This window comes from Gavia stellata, chromosome 5, assembly GCF_030936135.1.
Source record: "Gavia stellata isolate bGavSte3 chromosome 5, bGavSte3.hap2, whole genome shotgun sequence".
NCBI classification, from domain to species: domain Eukaryota; kingdom Metazoa; phylum Chordata; class Aves; order Gaviiformes; family Gaviidae; genus Gavia; species Gavia stellata.
In genome coordinates this window covers 36,697,440-36,718,148 of record NC_082598.1, presented here as the reverse complement: position 1 = coordinate 36,718,148, position 20,709 = coordinate 36,697,440, and the positions used below count along the sequence as shown (strand labels likewise).

Here is a 20,709-nt window from a genome sequence, read left to right as displayed (position 1 = left end):
AAGCAGACTTAACATGCCTTCTTTCTGATAACCCCAGATTATGCAGATATCCGTATCTTTTTTGGAAACAGCAAAACACGTAATTAAAGTAGCATCAGTAAACAAGGAAAAGTAGGCATCGCCCTTCTCAGAGGTGCAAGGGTTAAGGGCTCAAAATACAATCCTGAAGCTCTTGGCGTTGAAAAACATATATGAAGCAAGAAAACACATAAAACCCCATAAAATACTTTTTCTATTCATGGACAGCTAGACAGCAAAACCTACCCTCTCTGGTCTTTTAACTACAGGTATTTATGGTGCCTCTTTCGTTCCCTAGGAATACTCTGTCAGTGATGCCCTGTTGAACAGGGAAAGATGGGGGAAAGAAACATCACGGCTCTGCTGACAGATGTGCTTATCACTAAGCACCCCTTGCCTTGCGCTCCCTTAAAGCATACCCCATGGCCGACTGCTTCACAGATCCAGCTCCCCTGTTGGCTCTACCCCTGATCCACACTGTAGCTATGGCAGTATTTTTCCTGCTCTTTCCTAACACTTTGGTGGCAGCAGCAAAGAAACCATAAGCATGCTACATCCTTCCGGTCCATCACCAAGAAAAATAACTCACCATGGGCAGGAAAGGTGGTATCTTGTTTGCTCAGGTGCCTGCAGGAAGGAGGAGACTCCATCAAAACAGGTTGGAAAGCCAAGAACTGGAGAGTAGGCACAGTGGGAGGGCACAGATCCTGGGCAGACCGGTGTAAGGCACGACTTGGCCATTAGGAAGAATCTGCATGGGCAACCAATAAGCAATATTTCACCTGCTTCCCTAGGCTCCCAAACCAAATGTGGCAGGGCTATAACAGGATGATGGCTGGTGAGGGGCAAGCTCTGTGGGGTGGTGAAAGACCTGGGAACCCAGGCTGCTGCACGATGGATTCAGGCTAGCAACAGCTACCCAACTTCCCAAGCCCCTGCTTCACAGGGGCCAGGTTGTGCCCATCTCGGGCTGTAGGGAGGTGCAAGGTAGACGGAGGAGGAGGGAAGCATTCAGCATGCCTTCCTCTCGTGCTGCTGTACCCAAGAAAGATACATAAAGGTAGAAGGAAGAAAAGCCCTTGCATCCTCAAGGCACAGAGGGCAAAAAGCACCCCAACCAACCCAACATTCCCTGAAAAAACAAAATAAAAACCCAAACAAAACAAAGGCAGCAAATACCTCAAACATATATTGAAATCAGCATTACAGACTGCATAATAAACATGCCCAGGAAAACGTACAATGGGAACTCATTCTGTATATAGAGTGTGTTTCATCAGCCCTATAGCATTTCTGTTCCACCCAAAGGGTGTTAACATGCCCTGGCTGGGATTCAGACGTTACACATCAAAACAGAGTCTTTCCTTTGGTTTCCACGCAAAGCTCATTCTCCCTCAGCAGCAAAGACGTGAGTTGTTATTTTGCAGTGATGTCAGGCATCATTAAAGGTAGCCTTTGGATTTGCAGACTAGAAGCACAACAAAGAAAAGCCCTCTTATTTTAATACAACAGAACCAGAAGGCTGGTTTTTTGCTTCTGGACTTAGCCATAATGAAACAACCCTTCAACCTCTCAATACCTACAATAAAATTTCCCTTGCACTGGCTCCTATGTTGAACATTATGATGACACTTGAACAACATGTCTGTGGCTGAGCTCATTCACTTCTCTGGCATTGCAGTGACTTGTATCAGCTGGGAACTTGACCCAGGCTTCTAACAAACAGATTGTTAAAGATCATCTCCGCAGTATCCTTGCCGCTGCAATCATCTGCACACACACATCAATGTCTGCAAGTCTGGTGACAATACAAAATAATTGCTTTACTTTCAGCTTTAAAGGATACTTTGTTTCCTGGGGTTTCTTTCATTTGTTTCCCAGGCCTTGCCTGGAGGAAAGATGGAGATGCCAGATTCTGGTGGCATCAGGATGACAAGGGGTCTATGCAAGTGATAGTCAACAGCATGTGATTACAGACAACTCTCCCCCTGCCACCTCTCCCAGAGTCTCAAAAGCAGCCATAACTTTTACCTGATTTATATCCTTCTTAAGCTTTGTGTTACATCTGATGATTGATCAAGATTTGTCTTCAGTATCTGGGATGTCTAACTGTTTTTCCCCCAAAAGCTGCCTAGAAGAGAGGTGGTGACTTTTCAGTAGTAGAGATGTACTTCACTCAGACAAGTTTGGGGAGGGCTGGTTTACAACAAGAAAATTGCTAGCATGGTTGTCAGGGAATAATTAATTCCTTGCATTGGGGAGCAGTTATCCCCTAATAAATCAATTTTATTCTGGAATTAAGTGCTCACACATGAATCCAATCCTGAATATCCACACGTAATAGCTGCTGCTGTGTCAGTCGGTATCCACGGAAGCCAAACCCTGTGCGTTCTTGAAAGCTGTCAGGAAAACTCAGCATTTGGCATCTGATTCATGAAGAATTTTACAGCCTGGTGAAAACTAGAAGGCTATTAAGGCTCAACCAATTATCAAGAATCATTTCTTTTATCACACTGATGCAATTCAGCAGTATTTTTCTAAGTCTCTCCATGGCTCTGTTAGACCGACACACTCTTACGTGCTCTGTGACTAGGTTTACAGGAGACATCCCTAAAACTTTCAAAAAGCACAACATGTTTCCTACACGTGTGCCTCAGAAAGCAGTGGAAAATCACACATGCAAGTATCTGCAAGATCAGGATCTTAAATTGTAAAAATACTTTTTAAAGCCTGGGCAGACTTCATCTCCGTGTCTTGTCTAGCATTCTTCTGCCTAAGTACAGGGTCAGTCCTTTATAGGCTGCTATATATAAGAAAAGCAGCCATTGTAAAACAAAAGTCCTTAATCTCAATGCTCCCACACTGGTGGCTTGAGGCTCAGGCAGGATTGCACAGAAAACAATGACATTTTAAAGGCACTCAGAGAGGCAGAAAAATTATTCCAGATAGCTAACACTGAGAAATGTGTTCAAGGAAGAGTTTTCACACTCACCGGCCATGACCTGCACCTGATGTAATCCACCTTGCTCAGATTGGGCTTGTTTCTCACAGCTACCTTTGTTTGTATAACATACTGTTCTGCAACACACAGCAAAAACTATTTGCACACTACACTAATGTGCGATTTAATATTTGCTTAAAGCTTTCATTTTATTGTCTGGGCAAGGGCAGTTTCTACCACTGAAGTTAATAGCTAACCCACACCTACACTTTTGCTACCCGAACTTCTTATCGCTAGCACAGCACCCAGAACCGAGAGCAAAAGACATAAACTACCTCTGCTTAACCTCACAGCGAGCACCAAAACCAGCCCTTTCAAGAAAGCAGTTTCTCCTTTATTTCCAAGAGAAGGTATTAAAGAAAAGTATACGCTGTTTCGGATTTGTAAAAAACACTCTCCCGCTTACTTAGATGCTTGCTTTACAGACAGACCACAGCAGGCACAGACTTGGGGGCTGGGATCCTCTGAATCATCCACACTGCAAGCTGGAAACATGTCTGTCACATGAACTTATTTACGGTTACAAAAATAGCACCATGAAAGAAGCAGATGTGTTGAACACAAAAAATAAATTGAATTAGTTGTTACAGAGATATTGCTTGACACTGGAGAATTTAAGTGAGAATTCTCTTTCTTTTGTACATACACATTAAATACTTGCACTTAAAGAATGCTAAGTATTAAATGCTTAATACTGACTCTTGTTGAAATGGTATGATGTAATTCTCCTTTTTATAAAAATGCTACTCTTTCCACTGCCACAGGACATACACAGACTTCTTAACTCATTTTCATGTTGAGATATGAATAGTTAATAGGATCGGTTTTAAGTTTTTGTGTTGACCACAGACCAACAGCAATAAGACAGACTCATTTTCTGACCTGCAGCAGCTATTTCTATCTTGGAAGTTTCCTAAAATACTACTGAGCTACAGTGAGACCGCTGAACTCATCTTCATCTTTCATCTAAGCCGGATAAATATTATTAAACTAAACAGAGCTAGTCTTCATCAGCTTTCCTCACCAATCTCAAATCTCCAGAATGGTTTCGGCATCCAAAGAATTTAGTTTTGATATGCTCAAATGTTTGCAAAGGTGTGAGAATGAGACCTCTGGAATTAAAGTATTTCATTTCACCCTAGTACAGCTTCACCAGAGCAATGATTGTCCAAGCTTCTCCTCAGCACCCAACCTTTTTGTCCATATAGCCCAGGAGCATGCGTCTCTATGTGTCAGAAGGATACTCATTTGAGCTTCTGCGGCCACCCAGTGTTTGGCCATCTTTTGACTAATTCACCAGCTTGTTCTCAAGGTCAAAAATGACCTTCTAGCTGCTGACTGATCTGTGGAAATGGAATGCAACCATTTGCAGTCATTTCATGTCATCAGCAAAGCTGGTATCAGATAACATCTTTGGGTACTGTTGATCTGACCCAGATCTAAGTGGACGATCCCAAAGGTGGGGGGCAAAAAAACCCCACTGCATATTTTATACCTGATCCGATTAGCAATTCACATCTCAACATGAATAAGTTTCATGCGCACCTACCAGCCGAATGACTCGTTTTCATCATACTGGATGTCATCACCACCACTATACTTTCTGTACGCGTTTGCCACAGCATTTCAAAACGTTACTTCCGTGACTGAAGAAGATGCCGCTTCCCATACTGCGGGGCTGTCGCCCAGACCACTGGGTGGGAAAAGTGGTACCTGGATAAACCAGGGAGAGCAACTCCTGCTCCCTACTGTGTAGTCTGCTAAAGGAGTGATGTCATAAAGAAGTCAAATTCACCAACAGATGATATAAATAATTAAACTGAAATATTTTTTCAAGTTCAGCTCTCATGCTTCTTTGCTCTGTGTTTATTCTTTCATTTTTGCCAACTGGGAAATGAAAACAAATGGAGTCGGTTTCGCTTTTGTTTATATTTGGTTTCAATTTTATCCTCAAGTTTTGCTTTCATCTTTTTTATGTAACACTGTTGGGATTTGAGATCCTGCAGGAAAGCTTTCAGTGGTTTTAAAATTATTTGTCTCCTAGCCCACCTTTTTTCCTACTGTGGAATTATTTTTATTTTAGGTAAGCTTCATAAGAAGCTGTCACAATTTTGGAATGCTTTTGGTGGAGGGATTGTTTGATTTTGATTTTACAAATTTATACGCCACATCCAATTAAATTCAGTAGTTCAGTATTTCCCACTGGATTCATCTCTCAGTTGCCTATAAAGTACATTTACACGATTCAACAAAACACCTTAAAAGAGCAGCCAGTGCACCAAATGCACAAAAGCCCACATCATGCACCAAATGCATGTTATACATATGCATGAAATGCACATAAAGACCTAAACTTTCTGCTACCTTAATTTATTAAAGAATTAAGGCATTATCTTGCTTAGCTGAAGCTGTAAGAGGTTTGCCTGTAATGCTGTCAAGCAATGTCCAATATCAATAGGAATATTACAGTGCAGACTTTGTCTTCCGTGCACACATCAAGCCCTTCAAGTCACATTTATCCCTCCATACACATCAAAAAGCAGAACTTAACCACACTTCAGACTTTTTAAAACAAAACCTGTAAGCAATCCTTCCTTCTTTTGTGCTATATGTAAGTCTTCAAAAAGTACTTAAAATAATTTTACAGCAAAAGGGAAATGGTTAGACAACATCCACTGTCACATGCAGTTCAAACTAAAGGACAAATTGAAACACTTTTGCTTTTGCGCACCTTAACTCCATTCCTAACACCAGATATGCTGGGAGCTACAAACCAAACCTGTAAAGGTTAGCTGAAAAACTACCAAACCATAACCTGCTCTACTCTTCAAGGGCCAAGAATATGGAAATTATTACTTCCAAGCTCATCTTGAAAGCGAGCAACCATTGAATGTTAAAATAATTTAAAGTTAGAATGTAATTCTGCACCTTGGATGAAACCACATGCCACATGCAGGCGGATTTGCTCCTGGATGCCTATGTCCAAGCTGCAACAAGATAAAATGTCTGCCTTGTACTAAAGACTGCTGTACATTTGTTGCAATCTGCCCCCAAGCAAACAAAGGGGTCAGAAGATTTCAATGTACACAAAGCCGGGCTTGCAGTATATTACACATTAAGAAACGAAACATTACTTTACTGCTTACCATTTCTTTCTTTTCTCCCTAGCTCATTCAACAAACCAGTAATTTTTCATCAACTTCCAAGAAATTGAAAACATACCCAGCACTAAGTGGAAGAGCAAGTTTTAAAACTGTTTTACAGTCTACCAATAAGAAATGTGTGCTGTATGATATATTATTTATGCTACATACAGAACATCTAATTTTATATTTTTATATATATGTAGATATGTATGTGTGCATATATATTTGCAGACATTAAACTCTTAACTGTTAACATGCATTCCCTTCCACTAACTGTTAATAACTGTTAATTGTTGATTCCAGTTTTTCTTACTGGCTATTTTAATCTATTTTAAACTTAACCCAAGAGTTCACACATAGTCAATACAAGGAAGAACCTTAATACATTTCCAACAAAACTTCTGAAAAAAGAAGGGGAAATTACTTAATTACACTGAATGATTTTTTCCATAATATTATTCATACAGGAGGAATATGCAACTTAATAAATGTGGTGTTCTCATTCACTGTACCCAGAATCTTTTTGGCTTGCTTATTTTTTGTTCTGATTTTGAACTTGTTATCTCAAAGGACAAACCAGAAAATGTTTTATACTAATCACAGTTTATAGCAGCATAAGCTATAATAAAACTTCTGTAAACACTACCTTATGGTCTATGCCCTCAATATCACAATCATTGTAGGCCTTTGAAGAATCGAATTTCAAAAGGGCAATCTTTACGAACGAGTCACAGAGATAAGTAAGAGTCCCACAAAAAGAGTAACACGTGAATAGTTTTACTTCTTCACCTACAAATGGACCGTGACTTTCAATATAAGATCCACAAAATGTAAGTTGAGGTTCCAATCCTGCAAACACCAGAGGAATTTTGTTGGGGTACCACTCCTATGCAATGCTAAATGCATACAGGATGCACTGAACCTGACTGTAACTCGCGTCAAGTTAACAAGTCCAAGGGTTACAAGCACAGATTAAACGGGATCATCATGGAAACATTTTTTGCTGGACATTTTGTAAGTTCTTATGCCACAAGATTCACATTAACAAGGGGCAATACACTATCTTGCTTCTCTATGTTATCTACAAATGGACCGTAGCTTATGCTTCTCAGTGGAGAAGGTTTCTATTTGCAGTTTTCAGAAATAATTCTTCATCAGCATCTGCAGTAATTCTTTGTGGGCAGTCAGTGCCCAAAATTTGATATTGAACTGTTCTGACTGCTAAGCTGCACAGCAAGTTTCTCTCCCACAGACTGCCTATTCACCGTGAACCCACGTAAACTCCTGACATACGCGCAGTGGCCATGAGCATCACAATTTATGTATCGCAAAACAAACAGCTCCTGTTGTTTCGAAGCTGCCTCCCAATTGTTTTATTTGGGTCACGTTTATCTTATCTGTACCCTTACCTATTCACTTTCTTCATGACACTAATGATTTTAAAGAACATCCCCACAGCCTCTTCAGTCACTTCTTTTCCAAGCTACTCAACTCTTTCACAAAAGCTGTTTCATACCGTTGAGTGTCTTCGATTCCCTTCTCTGTAGCTCATCAACTTTCATGGTTTTTGAGATGGGGGAACAGAAATTGTTAACACTATCCAGGATAGGGGAGCAATATGGATTTATAGTGGCATGACAGTGTTTTCTGTTTCTTTTTTTACTCCTTCCTAATAATTCCTAACCTGCCCTCTCCTTTCTTAGCCGCTTCTGGGCACAGAGCTTATTTTTTCATAGGATTATCTGTGTTGTATGATCTTTTCCCGAGTGAAAAGTCAGTTAAAACTTCATCCTTGTGTACAGAAAGTTAAGATTGCATTCCCTTCCACGTGCATTGGTCTGTACTGAATTTCATTTGCAAACTTACATCTGGACTTTCAATATGAGATCCTTCTGCAGCCTTTGCGGTTCAGCCTTCGGGATTTTACTGCTTTGAATGAGTTAAGACAACCAGCAAACTTGTCACATCACCACCTATCCCTTCCTCCACCCGTTGAGCAGCATAGACCCTGGACAGACTCCGGCGAGGGCAGGGGGGGGACACACACAACTGGCAACCTCCTTTCATTGAGCATCACCATATGACCCGGAGCAATCTGATCCTACTTTGAAACTGGCCCTGCTTTAAGAAGGGCTGTATCAAACAGACCTCACTAACAGCTCAGCAATGCCTTTAGAGAACTCCAGAAGACTTGTGACGTACAACTCCTCCTCAACAAAAGTCAAGCCTAGTCTTTGTCAATGTGTCGCATTTATACCCATGTTCACTAATCCCATTCACTAAACCCTAGCAAACAAGCAAATAAAAACCACCACCCTGGAGTTCTCAGTATCCCCAGAAAACCTTGTAAAACTGACAGCTTATTTGTCACCTTCTGTTCCTGGAGGATCAAGGCAGGACTACACAACAAGTTACACACAACAGGCAATGTGTCAGCCATTTCATATTTTAAGTTCCTTCAAAACTCATGAACGAGTATCACCTCTGCCATCTACTTCATCCTTCTCCTCAACAGTTTGTTCTGATACCCTCTTACAGACACTTCAATTTGGGAGAAATCCTCCGTGCTCACCCCTTAAAAAAAGAAGCTTCTAGCAAGGGAATCTCCTTAAACTCTTCCTTGGTGAAGCAAGGCTCAAAGAATTTGTTTCACTCTTCTGCTATGACTTATCTTCCTTGGGAACTCCTTCTATGCATGGAACACTTATCAGCAGGCTTCCTGCTTTTGATGCATTGCAAAGAGGATTTATTGTTTTCATGCCTTTAGCAACTTTTTCCATTACTCTTTTTGGCCTACCTTACTGTGTTTAACACAGATTTTATGTTCTTTTCCACCTTTCCCATTTGGAGACAGAGCTTTAGTTTTTTGAAAGATGTCTTTTTACTTCTACTGAGCATCTTCACTTTGCTTGTCAGCCTGCTCAGCTTTTTTGGTATTTCTGACAGGTGCCATGCAATAGCTCTGAGCCTTTACTATAGTGTCTTTGAAGAATTACAGGCCACCTGCAAGTATTTTACACTTTTGGTTGTCTCTCACCATTTTATTCATTTTTCTCCTTGCTTTATGAAGATTTACTTTGGAAAATGAAACACTGCCACAACAACCCTTGGCTTTACTGCTCCTGAAGCAACATTGAGTCTAAGTATATTACGATCACTGTCACATCATAGCTGGCTGGCATTTTTAACGTGAAATTCTGAACTTAATTCTTGCTGGCCAGGACCTTGTCCAGAGTTGCTACCCACAGAGCACCCTTACAAGCTACACCTAGGAAGCAGGGTTTTTTGGCATCTAAAAAGTTAGTACCTGGCCAAATTTCATGTTCGAGCATGACATAATCTATGTAGAAGGAACTGAAGCCTCCCATTATCATTGTATTTCCTACTTCCGTAGCTCCTCTACTCTCCCCTAACATAGGACAGTCATTGTCAACATCTTGGTTGGGCAGTCATATAGCCCTAATCTCTACCCTTCCTATATCGGCTTAGAACATCCATTCATGAGATCCTGTGTGACTTCCCAAAACAGTTATTTCCTCTTTAACAAAAAGTATTCCACTTCATGCACATGCAAGCCACTGTGTCCCCTCTATGCCATCTGTAGTCTGTCTCTACAATATCTGAGCTTCCACGAAGTTTCTGATATTCCAAGTATTTTATAACGGAGATGTTTTAATACCATGGGGATGATGCTCCTCTTCAAGAGAGGATGTGTCATGGCAAACTTTATGTTCTTCACCTGTCAGCTTTTCCCCACTGTTTGGTTTTTAAACTTATATTAATATATATAGAGTATATATAAATAAATACACGTTTTCATTTAAGGCATACATAGCCTGGCTGCAAATTTATTTACATAAAGCCCATTCTTCTAATGTAGGTTCTTTCTACTCCAAAAATATTTGCATTTCTTCTTGAATCTTAGCTCCTTTTCTTCCGCATCATTTTCTGAACTGTGCATTAAGACTCTGCCGCTCTTTAACTCCACCTGGTCCCACATGTCAGAGTAAAGATGTCCACGCAGTGAAGACTGGGGTTTTAACCCCCCTCCTAACAGCCTGTACGTTACTTCTCAAACCTCTTAGCTACCCCTTTCCATGTAACATGGTCTGTGACGAACAACTCAAGAGACTGATTTGACATCTTCTGAGATGTGCCACTTTTGTAGTCAGCAAGTAACCCTGTGGCACTGCAACGACACGTATGTCAAATATAATGGCTGATGGCTCTAACTACATCTGCCGACTAGCTGGGACCCCCAGCCTCAGAGGGATACCACCGGTGCCTGTGGACCGCCACCTCGCCATGCCTGTACCTAGCTGAAGAACTGCAGCGTGGCTGCACGTGACTGTGACAAAGCAATACCATGTCAAAGGAATGCGTGCTCTCAGACCTTCCACCACCATTTATCAGTGAAAAGGAATCGCTGCATACAAGGGGCATATGAAGTAATTCCCCTGTGGGACATTACCAACAGGGGCCAGAGAAGGACAGTGATGTCTCTGAAGGGGCTGGTGGCATGGAAAGATTGCGATTCAGATGGAAATCACCCGCCTCACAAATCAGTTCTGCTACTTTTATAATTATGTCACTGTTTCCGTATTAGGGTGAATTTAAATGTTGCTGCTCCGCTCAACTCCCTTTTTATGGTACTAACACAGGCATTCTGCGAAGGTATTATGTGCAAACCCATTAAGACTTAAATAAAGTAACTATAAACATGCAGCACTTCATCTCCCAAAACTGAGGCTGTAGTTTACAACTGCTCCTACATTCAAGAAAGTGCCGTCTACAAGATCTTAGCATGGTAAGCTGGGCTATAAACTATAACCATACACTAACTGGGAGCGAAGTTCTGCGCTCTGAAATTCCTTTACCTGTGCCCCGTGTCTAAATAAATAAGCCTCAAATACCCTGCTGTTTAGGTGCTCATGCTAATCAAAATGGGAATTGAAGACCTAAAATCTCTGGGAACCCGGGCTGAGGGATCCAGTTCAAGCGCTTGCAGCTTGGACCCCAGACGTTGCGGGACGCTTGGAATTTGACCCTCCGCGCTACACACAAACAAAACCCCTGTTCACAAATTTCCTCCGGGGGAAGAGGTCCAGGGCTTGGCCCTCCGCTCGCTGGCGTGGAGCAGGACAGCGCTCCGCAAACCGCCATGCAACGAGACGCCGCGACGCGGCAACGCTGCCCGCGCCCACAGTGAAGAGGCTACTCCTGAGAAAACCGGAACGGGGCTGTTAAGTGTCCAGCGATGCACCTGTTAACGCTGGATTCATGCAGACCATATTGGGGGGGGAGCAGACATGCCTTGCTTTCTAGAGGTGTGTTTACTTTAAGGTACAGAGGCGGAAGGGCCTGCTGCACAGGAGCGAGGAGACACCGCCGCCCACCAGCGGCCCGCCCTGTGCAGCACTTCACAGGACTTCCTCCTTCCGCTGGTCCCACAGAACCCACCCGCGGCGGCCCCACGGCCCCGCAGGCCCCGCTCCATCTTCTCGCGCCAACCCCTCCTCACCGCTGCTGCCGTCCCCTCACAGGGGCAGGACCCCCCCGGGGCGCCTCAGCCGCCACCGGAGGCCTTAACGCGATCGGTCGGCGACGGGTAGGGGCGGAGGCCGCGGCGGGCGAGGCGCGAAGGCACCGCCCCGCCGCTTGTGTAACGGACCGTCCGCGGCGCGGGGCGGGCGCGGAGAGAGGCCCCGCCCCCCCCCCCCGCGCCCGCCCCTCCCCCGCCCCGCGCGGCCCCGGGCACCCGCGGGGGCAGCGCCCCCCCCCCCGGCCCCCCCCAGCGCGACCCCCGCCCGCAGCCCCTCCGCCCGCCCGCGCCACCGCCACTCCCCGCCCTTCCCCACCGGGGCCACCGGCAGCCACCAAGCCCGCAACAAGTGCGGGGGGCCCCCCGGCCCGGCGCGCGCCGCGCCCTGGCCCTCCAGATCCAACGCCCCCGCCTTTGTCTGCGCGCCGGAGCTCCCCACCGGGAGGCGGCGGGTCCCCCCCCCCCATCTCCGCCGCAACCCGCCGCCCTCCCCCCCGCCATGCCCCCTCCCAGTGCAGCGGCGGAACCGGGCTCGGCCCCGGCGGCTGCAGACCGACCTTTTGTTTTTAAACCGCTGCGCATCTCCCCGGCAGCCCCGCCGCCCCGCACGCGAAAACAGCGGCAGTGCGAAAAATCGCTGAAAAGGGAAAATTACTTCAAACATTTTTAAAAATCGAAAGAATTAGAAAATTACCTTGCCGGCCCGTTTCCGCGGCCCTTATATAATTCCTGAAGGTTACCGCCGTTGCCAGGGGACGCGAAATGGAAATGAAAACAGGCGCTGAATAATCGCGGGAGCAAAACTAAAAGTTAACTGCCGCCGCCCGGGCGCGGAAAGGTCCAGACCGAAAGCAAAACAAGGAGAGGAAGCGGCGAGGCCGCCGGCGCTTGGAAATCCCCCCGCCTCTCCGCCGGGCCGGGCCGGCCGCGCAGGCGGCGGGGGCAGGGCTGCGGCGGCGGGCGCGGAAGCGCGCTGCGCCCGTCACCGCCGCGGCACGGCGCGGCACGGCACGGCACGGCGCTTCCCCCCGCCCCGACCCCCGCAGCCCGTTGTCCCGGTTAGACCCTTCCTCCCCGAACCCCCGCGCCCCGTTCATCCCGGGGAACCGGTCGAACGTTTCGGGGGGGGGGATTTCAGGACGAAAGGTTCTCGGGTGCTGCTATAGGGCCGTCGGCTCCTACAGCATCTCTAAATATTTTTAATTCAAGGTCTGAGTCGCATGGGCAAATCTTACAGTTTCTTCTATACCTTGACTTGATACTGAAATAACTCCCACGCCCGGCCCTAAATAAGGTGGGGGGGAGGTCAGCCCCACTCCGGGGGTGCGCAAGCCCATGGCTCAGAGCAGGCTCTCCCCAGACCTTGGGGGCATCCCTGCAGCTCGGCTCCTCCAGCACCAGCGGCACCGCTCCCTGCTTATCTTCCCCTCTGCTGAGGTGGGAGTAGCGGTCCCGGCCCGGTACATGCGCGTGCTGGCACTGTCACTGCCTTTGAAAAAGGACTATGTCACAGTCCTACAAGGAGGACAATTTCAGACCAGGCCCTTTGAACCCAACGAGTCTCAAGCAGCTGGGTTACTTCAAGAGAAAGCTCTTGGATTCCAACAGTTTTTGGAACCTGCCGTTGGCCGTGGAGTCCCTGTGGAGACCAAGGGTGTTCTGCAGAATTCAGATAATCCCTATGCAAACCACAGCGTATAAAATTGACTGAGGAGAGGTTGCGCTGTGTCATTCCTAGCCTTACCCGTAGGTGATGAAGGAAAGGCCCCAGGCGCCGGGGGACTGGGGGAGATATGAAATGTAGTCATTACAAAAGGTTGTATATATATAGAGAGAGAGGTGTACACATCTCTCTCACGTGCACGCATATCCATAGGTATGTTCTCTGTATGCACATACATACATACATTCAGGTAAGCAAGCAGTATAGCTACACGCGTGGATACGTGGTGCACAGCCACCGGCGGTGGGAGGAATGCTGGGACACGAGGGGTTGTGCAGGGGGTGTCACAGGGGGATGGTTAAGGAGCGGTCTGCTCTCCTGCAGGACGGCAAATGAAGAGGGAGGCGATCCCCAAGTGCCGGGTGCTGCAAGGACCCTCTGCGGTGGCAGCCCTGGACATGCAGAGGACACCGACCTAGCGACGGGGTGGGGAGGCCGCCCCTCTGGGTGGCAAGTCCTCCTGTTTTGGAAAGTGCTCTCCTTGCGCTGGGGAGAACATAACCACAGAGTAACTCAGGTTGGAAGGGACCCATGGATGTCAGGAATCCACTGCCTCCCAAAAAACACTGGGGCCTAGCCGGCTGTGTTCCATGTGTGCGCTGGTGAAGTAGGAAAGGGCAAGGGAGAGGTTTTGGAAGCAAGATCTAGGGTGGCAGGCAGGATGGCAAAATCAAGCATCTCCTGCAAAACTTCTCCAGAAACACTCGCAGCAGGATGGACAGGTCCACACTGATGGGGAGGGACACAGGTCCCCGGAGCAGCTGCGAAAGCAGCGAGGAAGGGTCATGTTCACATGGCAGATACTTCCAGAAGAGAAAACACCAGAGGGACTGATTTCCACGAAGCCGAAGCGGCATGAAGGACCTGGGACGCCTGGCTTTGAACTGGCATGTTGACTGAGTAGATGTGCAGGGAGACGAGATGATCAGCAGGACACGGTAGTGACAGGACACAGCTTGTACAGGAGGGTCAGACTAGGCTGTGGCTGGAGGGACAGGGGCTACACACTCCGTGCCGAAAGAATGAGTCAAATCAGCTAACTCCAGCAACTAAAGCCAAATTTTTATAGACTTAGGGTCTAACTAGGAAAACGGTAGTATTAAGATGGTATTACTGACTGTCTGACCAGGATGGAGGCGGTTACTATGCCAGGTGTGATTAGAGAGCAGTAAAGTGATTGAAAGCGAGAAATTTCTAACTGACTTGTTCCCACTCAGAAATAAGATCTTGCAGTCGTAATAACTCCATGGAAGGATCGGTTCAGCCCTCGGAAACTGTCGCAAAGCTGGTGGGACGTGCCACGACAGAGCACAGTGGAGAGCACGGGGAGGGCTGCAGCATGCCTGCCGCTGGCCGCTCTGGCCCGTGCGTAACAAATGGCAAAGATCCAGAGAAGAGCAACAAAGATAACTAAAAATATGGAGCGACCTCGATGTTAGAGTGATTCGAGGATTCAAGTGATCAGGATTATTTAGGGTGGAGAAGTGATAACCAACAGAAAACAGTCAGAGGAGAGAGAATACACAGTCATGAGTAGAGAAAGTTCACAGGAGATCCAAAAAAGCATCCATACACGTTCACAGAAGAAAAAAACCCCATGAGGTGCTATTAAATGTAAAGACGCCAACACCTCCTGGAGAGCAAAGGGAAGAGCATCTGGGGCTGGCTTTTGCAATGGTCCGTGGCTGTTGTCGTTTCTAGTATGTGCTTTTAATTTGTTTACAGAATGAGCCAGCCGTGAAAAAGACTGTAGTTTATGTACCAGCAGATATTGTGGGGAAAAAATGCTTACCATCACATCAATAATTTAATATCACACTCAGAGGACTGCTTATTCACAAAGTGGCAATGCCGTGAATGACATTAATTGGTTTTGGTCAAATAAAACACAGTTGGCTTCCTTGAGGAACACTAGCCAAACCATTGACCGGAATTTGCAACTCGCTCTTGCCATTCCTTCCCACCACCTGCAGCTGATCTCAATGGGCCGTTGGAGGATCTTGATGGGGAGCATTCAAGGCATTAATAAAGGTATTTCCTTCCAGGTCTGCTAGCATCACAAGTTCACAGGACATACCAGAAGTTAAATCTTCTGTTGTGATTCTTTTTCTGATGTTGAAAGGTAATGGGAATGAGCAGCTTTTGTTTTCTAAACTTAACTTTCGGTGGTGACTCATTCCCTCCAACGAGAGACTTTTACCTTGCATGACTTTGCTGTTTCAGTAAGACCTGGCAGCTTTAAAATCAGAAAATTTAACCCAGAAGCATCAAATATGCACAGCCTTTTCTCTGCAAAATTGCCAAAGTTTGCAACTTACTCTTTTAATCACCTTCCTTAGAGATCCGGCTACTGGAATCTGTTGTTTCCATTAGCATCCCACCTTCCCTTCACAAAAGAGTCACTATTCTGGCCTGGCCTTCATTTCTGTGAGAAAAAACTTGAAAATGGGAACCCTTTAAGTTCCAGAAGGTAAATAAGCCATCCAGCTTATTTTTAAAGTTTAATAATATTTTTGAAAAGTTTAATAATATTTATGAAATTTTCTCTTTTCGTTGTTGTTGTGGGGCTTCACACTGTCTTTAAGTGGATTTGACTATACCATCATTTTGGTTCTTAAAACCACTGTTACAGGCATCATGCCTTTTTATCTGTAGAATTGGAGTACTTGAATTCTGTCACGGATTTGGGCCCCAAGCTTACGTACTCACACACAGCTGACTTGTTTACTTTTCTGGTACGCTAAAAGTAGGAAAGGTCTCCAGCAGAAACCATGTTGGTAATTTGCATTACAGGCCAGTGCTTATCAAGAAAATAAATCAGTTGCAAGAGTACTGTGATTCTTACTTTAACAGTATTACCCACATCTTCCTGAGTACCTACACGCATTTGTAATCAGGATGCACGGTGAAATTTATTTTCAATTTTCATTTGTCCTGCAAAAAACATTCTAATGCTGATGTGATCTGTAGCACTGATGTTTTTAGATACTACATAGTAACGGCACCTTTCTTACAAAAAAAAACCCAAACAAAACACGAGATTTCTGATTATAGTTAAGAACTTAAAGTATTTGCATATTACTGTAACACAAATAATCACCCTAAGTATAATGGAAAAAATGTTGGCTAACACTTTAACAACTCGTAATTCGCTTCTCCTCTTAAATCAGTTTTATTCGTTGGAGGGGGTTTTTTGTTTGATTTATTTTGTGTTTATAGTGTTGTAAATAAAAGGACTGTCTGGTCTTTGGTGTTTCTGCAGTGTTCTAAAAGTATTTATGGTCCTGTTAAAATGAATAGAAACTAAAGCTTGTTGCTCCTTTGTTGCTTTTGCTGTGACCCCAGCCTTGGCATGGGAAAGGGGACGGGCAGAGCAGTGGCCATGAGGAAGCGTCTGCAAGCCGTCGCAGGTGGAGCTCTGGAGATACAGCTGGGTCTCTTCTTCTTTACCCAACATCCAGGGGAAAAAAATAACTCACTTAAGTCCCAATTGAGCAAATATGCTCTTAAACGCAAGGACATGAGCAATTCCTCTCGAGTTCAGAGTCTTCACACGCCTGAAGTTACACGTGCACGCAGGAGCGCGGATGGGGAGAGCCTCCTGGCTCACCCTCTTTGCCTTCGTTTTGCCCAGGTTCTTTAATTCAACATTTTGTGGTCTTTCCTCCTTTTCTTTCCCGCTCTGATGCCTGCAGGGTGGCGTGTAGCTTGCTCAGGCTGCTTCCATGGGATGTGGACCCCTGCCCGTTCCTGGTGGGGTTCGGCCATATCATCTCAGGGGACAGAAGCATGGCCCGAGGGACTCCCGTCCGGCCCCGACAGGGACCCACAGCAATACTACGCCAGCAGCACCACCCCAACGCTATTCACAGCACAAAGAGGGAATTTCCTCAACGCATTTCAGAGCAAATCCGTCCCTGGGATAATGTCTTTGTCTTCGCGTGGGTTATGCCAGCGGGGAGACCTACCCTTGAGAGGCTTAACAGGGTGTCTAAATTAGCGAGTACTTCTAAGCTCTCATACTCCAGCTGTGCTGGTCTTCTGATTGCTAAGAATTTAGATGGTGGGAGTGTTGCTTTGTTTTTATTGGTAATAATTAAAGTAATAATTACAGAAAACTCTTCCAGGATGGAAAAATCTATTTGCTCAGACCAGATCTCTGAACAGCAACTTCTCCAGCCAGCAAAATAAAACTTTTCCATCGCAACTCAAAGCCTCTTACACTTTCAGTAAAGGCAAGTGTCCTCATTAAGGTGCTGCTTTATCCAGCCCTTAGCGAATTCGGTCAGAAAGAGCTGAGAGAGAAAATAATAACCCACAACAGACATCTTTTCTACTAAGGAATTTTATACCTTCCCAATCGTATTGGTCTGGCTGCACCCAGGTGCTTCAGGACGACAGGTAGGTAGGGAGAGCCTGTCTTCTGAGCCAACAACATACGTACAACAGAGCATAACACCACTAAGGGCTAAAGTGCCTATTCATTTTACTTGTCACTGCTTTTATTTGGCTGCGGTACTTCAGCCCATCGCTCTGCCAGTTCAGCTGCTGTACACAGTTCATTTTCTTTAGCAGGAGAAAAGAGAGGGAACAAGAAATTTGCCTAACACCAGCATTGTGAGACGGTTATAGTTACTCACATCTCTTGGCCTTCACAGCAAATTTTAGGGAGGAAAGCAGTCCTTTAAAAACATGTACAGCATCTTGACATTTCAGGGCTGGAGTGGAGCTTGGCAGAGAAAACCTGGACAGGAGCCAGGCTGCTTCAGCAGATCCTACCTGAAAGTGATCCTGCTTAGTCCTGCTTTAATAGAGTGTTTCGCTGAAGTGGAAGCTTTTATGGCAATTTTCCCAGTGAAACTGAGGTGGAATAAAAAGATAAGTGATTTATCACCTATTGGCTTGACAATGCAGAACAAATACTTTTTCTTCTGGATAATAATGAGGTATTAAGAGCTTTGCTTCACATCATGTGTAAACACAGGCTTTGATTTATTAATTCAAAACTTATTTATTATTTAAATAAGGTCAATTCTCTTTGTTGAGGGAGAAGGGACTTTTTTCTCTTTTCACTTTCTGTTTGTAGTGGATTTTCACATATAAAGAATCCTTTCCAGGGACACTCGTTGCAGAAATACTCACTAGGCACATTCCCCCATCAATCAGCATCTGAAGCAGACGATGCTCTTCTGCAAATCCTGCCAAGGTCCCATGGCCTAGGTGGGGAGAAAAGTCCCACCCTGTGCTAGGGCTGTTTTCCTCCCCTCTGGAGCTGGAGGATGGGAGGACAGAGGGAGCCGACCCACCCATAGGACCTTCCCCAGGCTGCTCTGGGCATCACCCGGCGGATGCGCCCGCATGGGTGAACCAGCAATCCCACCTCCCATCCCCGCCTCCCGTGGTCCAAGGCAGCGCTCCCCTGTGCTGGGCAATGGCAGTCGGCAGGGACTGTTGCCCAGCTCAGGAGGAGAGGCAGGACGTGCTGGGATGTGGCCACCTCACCAACCCCTTCGAGGGTGGCAGAGGCAGAGAGGTGCCAATAAGGGGGGTTCCTGCTCCGGGGATCTCCTGCTGTCAAACCAGGCAGTGAGGGCGCTCACGGGACACGTGCAGGATAACCAAGGGATCAGGCCCAGCCAGCACGGGTTCATGAAAGGCAGGTCCTGCTTGACCAACCTGATCTCCTTCTATGACCGGGTGACCTGCCTAATGGATGAGGGGAAGGCTGTGGGTGTTGTCTACCTGGACTTCAGCAAAGCCTTCGATACTGTCCCCCACAGTATTCTCCTGGAGAAGCTGGCGACTCATGGCTTAGACAGGTACACTCTTCGCTGGGTTAAAAACTGGCTGGACGGCCGAGCCCAGAGAGTTGTGGTGAATGGGGTGAAATCCAGCTGGCAGCCGGTCACAAGCGGAGTCCCCCAGGGCTCAGTTTTGGGGCCGGTCTTGTTTAATGTATTTATCGATGATCGGGATGAGGGGATTGAGTGCTCCCTCAGCAAGTTCGCAGATGACACCAAGTTGGGTGGGAGTGTTGATCTGCTTGAGGGTAGGAAGGCTCTGCAGAGGGATCTGGACAGGCTGGATCGATGGGCTGAGGCCAACCGGATGAAGTTCAATAAGGCCAAGTGCCGGGTTCTACACTTTGGCCACAACAACCCCATGCAACGCTACAGGCTTGGGGACGAGTGTCTGGAAAGCTGCCTGGCAGAAAAGGACCTGGGGGTGTTGACCAACAGCCGGCTGAATATGAGCCAGCAGTGTGCCCAGGTGGCCAAGAAGGCCAACGGCATCCTGGCCTGTATCAGAAATGGTGTGGCCAGCAGGAGCAGGGAGGTGATCGTGCCCCTGTACTCGGTGCTGGTGAGGCCGCACCTCGAATCCTGTGTTCAGTTTTGGGCCCCTCACTACAAGAAGGACATTGAGGTGCTGGAGCGTGTCCAGAGAAGGGCGACGAAGCTGGTGAGGGGTCTGGAGCACAAGTCTGATGGGGAGCGGCTGAGGGAACTGGGGTTGTTCAGTCTGGAGAAGAGGAGGCTGAGGGGAGACCTCATGGCTCTCTACAACTACCTGAAAGGAGGTTGCAGAGAGATGGGTGTTGGCCTCTTCTCCCAAGTGACGAGCGACAGGACAAGAGGAAATGGCCTCCAGTTGTGCCAGGGGAGGTTCAGGCTGGGTATTAAGAAAAAGTTCTTTACTGAAAGAGTAGTGAAACATTGGAACAGGCTGCCCAGGGAGGTGGTGGAGTCACCCTCCCTGGAGGTATTCAAGGAGCGCGTGTATGTGGCATTGTGGGATGTGGCTTGATGGGCATGGTGCTGTGTGGTGTTGGGTGGGTTGGGTGTTGGTGGTTTGGTTTTTTGGTTTTTTTTTTTTAGGTTGGACTTGATGATCTTACAGGTCTTTTCCAACCTTAGTGATTCTGTGATTCTGTGATTCTGTGCTCTGTGTGTCCCCCAGCTCGTCTGACTCTGCAGCAGCCTCTGACGCTATGTGTCTGGGGGGCTACTTAAATACAGCTTGAGCCTTTCCTCTTTGGTGCACTCCCCAGCTCATACTGCAACACAGCCTGGGTGACAGCCCAATGTGACTCCAAAAAAAAAAAAAAAAAGAGGTGCCAATTATAAACATTTAATTTAAGACTCTTCTACCTTAAGTTAAAATGGTGACTGCAAGTTACAAATCCATTTCCAAGTCAGCACCCTCTTTAAAGCTTTGGCTCTTTTGCCTTTCCTAATCACTGTTTAATTATTAACAGAAGAGCAATTTTTGGATAACA

The 20,709-nt window shown here is 46.2% G+C and overlaps 1 protein-coding gene across 1 annotated transcript in view; it reads right to left on the bottom strand.

Moving 5' to 3' along the window:
• The window catches only part of IRF2 (interferon regulatory factor 2), a 43,538-nt gene extending 30,936 nt beyond the window's left edge, over nt 1-12,602 (bottom strand). Inside the window, exon 1 of the mRNA XM_059817802.1 lies at nt 12,402-12,602. The gene's annotated coding sequence lies outside the window, so the exon portion shown is untranslated. The remainder of the gene's footprint in view (nt 1-12,401) is intronic.
• Nucleotides 12,603-20,709: the final 8,107 nt, after the last annotated feature.